Raw genomic sequence first — 2,697 nt, 5'->3', positions numbered from 1 at the left:
CCAGTTCTTCAATTGCATCACATTCCTCTTTTAGCCATTTTATCCTAGCCTGCTCTGTTTCTCTTCGCAGTTCATCATTTAACCTTCGGTACGTCTTTCTTGCATCTTCAGTGTTCTTGTTTTTAAATTTTCTTCTCTCCTCCCTCTTGGAAATCATTTGTTGTAAGACTCAAGATTTTTTTGCCTTTTTCCCTTTTACATATCCTATATTTTTCTCTATTGCTTTAATGTCCTTATAGTAAGTGAACTTAATTCGTGGAAAGATAGAGGCCAGACGCAATTTATTAGCTGGCAGAAAGACTGCTCGCCTTACAGCCGTGTTGGGCATGAAGGCTGAGGCGGTCCATTTCGCGGAAGATAACCTTCTGTCTGAGCAAGAGTTGTGCAGTATTCGCGATACGCAAAGCTCTGTTGGTAAAAGCTCGAAACTGAGAAGTTCCGTCTGGATGGCGAGACAAGAGAAACGTCTTCAACGGGGCAGAGGAAGGAAGTTGAGGAACTTACTCTACACCCGGCGGACGGAAACTGCGACCTTCCCATTTCAGTCCGCTGCGTTTGCTGGAGTTAAGAGACTGCCATAAATTCCGCTGTGACTTTATGTACAGGTAAAAGCATTAATAACGTCTTCAGTTTAGATCAATATTCCAGTATATTTCATGTCTTACACCCAATGTTGTGCATTAGAAAAACTGCTAAAGTTACATGTTATGTTGAGTGTCATTATGTTTTTCGTTTTGTATTCTATCAAGTAATTTTGCTGCATATAAAAACTTTCGAGTTTCTAATGAAAGTAATTGGCGAAACATTCTTGTATTTCCAGTTACGAAAAACTTTTTAAACGTTTATAGCGCAGAAAATATTTGACAAAAGGGAATAACTTTGTTTTCATCTCTATATTGTTAACATATCAGATCAGATTCCCTAAACACGCGCATAATAATAAGTGGAAAAATCTTGAGGCCAACAGTATACCTGATTCTATTTCGTATTTAGTTTCCTGTCAGAAAAATTCACTGTAGATTGTAAAGAACATTTTATTCGTACAGGGGACGCGAGTGACTGTTCAAATGATTATATTTCAAATAATTTTTTTCCATCACAGTCACACACTATGTCAACATTGGATTACCTGTTCTGGCTGTAACCGGCGATCTTGGGACCATAAGGCACATGACGCAGTTCACTGCAATCACTGAGGAAACCATATTCACAAGTATGCGAGTGCGCTGGAAAATTAGTTATTTTTAAAATAAGTGTTATAGCCTTTTGAGACTCTTGAACACAGTCCACGAATACGAATGAATGAGGCATGAAGTAGTAGTAGCTGTTATAGAGGAATTGACAGTGAAATCTCCCTTTAGTTCTGAGCCACATCACATCCGAGCATTCATTCGGTCTATAAAAGTAACATAAAACTGTGTTAGCATTTCGAACCTTATGTATTCATTGGAAATTGCTCGTTGATCTGTAACTGGTGGTATAATAGGGAGCACATGTATCTCCCTGCCGTCTTCCCCGAAAAATCATAATGTGAGAGTAACTGCACCAGTCTCGGTTCCTCCCGATCGGTAATCTTTCCGATCAGCAGCTCCTCAATTAAGTCCTCAAAGGTTTACAAAAACGTGGCCATGTGATAATTACGAAAGAGTGGTCCATAAGAGAAAACAGGAAATTATATGTTTTTTACTAAGTTTCTAAATTCGAAAGCCAGCGGCCTTGCCGCAGTAGTAACACCGGTTCCCGTCAGATCACCGAAGTTAAGCGCTGCCGGGCCGGGCTAGTACTTGGATGGGTGACCATCCGGTCCGCCGAGCGCTGTTGGCAAGCGGGGTGCACTCAGCCCTTGTCAGGCAAACTGAGAAGCTACTTTATTGAGAAGTAGCGGCTCCCGTCTCGAAAACTGTCATACGGCCGGGAGAGCGGTGTGCTGACCACGTGCCCCTCCATATCCGCATCCAGCGACGCCTATGGGCTGAGGATGACACGGAGGCCGGTCGGTACCGTTCGGCCTTCATGGTCTGTTCGGGAGGAGTTTAGTTTTTACTAAATTCGAAAACAAGTTGAGTTTCTTTTTTAGTAATGAAAATTAATAATTCAGCATCAGGTGTCATCAGGGAAGAGCAGGGCTAAGTGGCCAGAATAAGGTATTCGTATTACTAAGCTGAATACCGATAGATGGAAATGTATAGAAATAGGTGATTATAATCTGCAGCTATTGAAGTATAATATTGTGTGTTCCCTACGTGCCTTTGCTATTAGCGCCAGTCTTGTCTAGTGCCACGTAGTGCGGTAGCACACACTGCAGTTATCTTTGATTTATGAGCATGAGTGTAATTTTTCGCTCCCTGTCGCTGCGGAAGCGAAACATAGGGGCTCAAAAACATTGCTGATTCGTCACTAATACTCGTTTCTTAAACTTTATCAGTTGGCTTTCGCCGTATAGTAATTTGTATGGTTTGTATTGGTGTCTATCTTGAAGCGTCTGCTAGTTCATTGTTGTCAGCCTGTCAGTGACGCTCTCATATGAACCAAAGCAGTGACCATTCGTGCCTCCTCTATACATGAACATTCAGTGTACACTGACGAAAAGAAAACTCGCAATATCGAAAAGAACTTGTGCGACCTAAACGAAAGTTGGCAAGCATGCTTGTACATCTGAAGGGAGATGCCTATTCAAATTTCGCGCCAGTCCTGTAA

General features: G+C 41.8%; 1 pseudogene; it reads left to right on the top strand.

The window, feature by feature from the left end:
• Positions 1–1,706: 1,706 nt before the first annotated feature.
• Positions 1,707–1,824, top strand: LOC126237589 (5S ribosomal RNA; annotated as a pseudogene).
• Positions 1,825–2,697: the final 873 nt, after the last annotated feature.

Source organism: Schistocerca nitens, chromosome 2, assembly GCF_023898315.1.
Source record: "Schistocerca nitens isolate TAMUIC-IGC-003100 chromosome 2, iqSchNite1.1, whole genome shotgun sequence".
NCBI lineage: Eukaryota > Metazoa > Arthropoda > Insecta > Orthoptera > Acrididae > Schistocerca > Schistocerca nitens.
The sequence above is the reverse complement of the archived record's forward strand: the minus strand, read 5'-3'. Positions and strand labels throughout refer to the sequence as shown.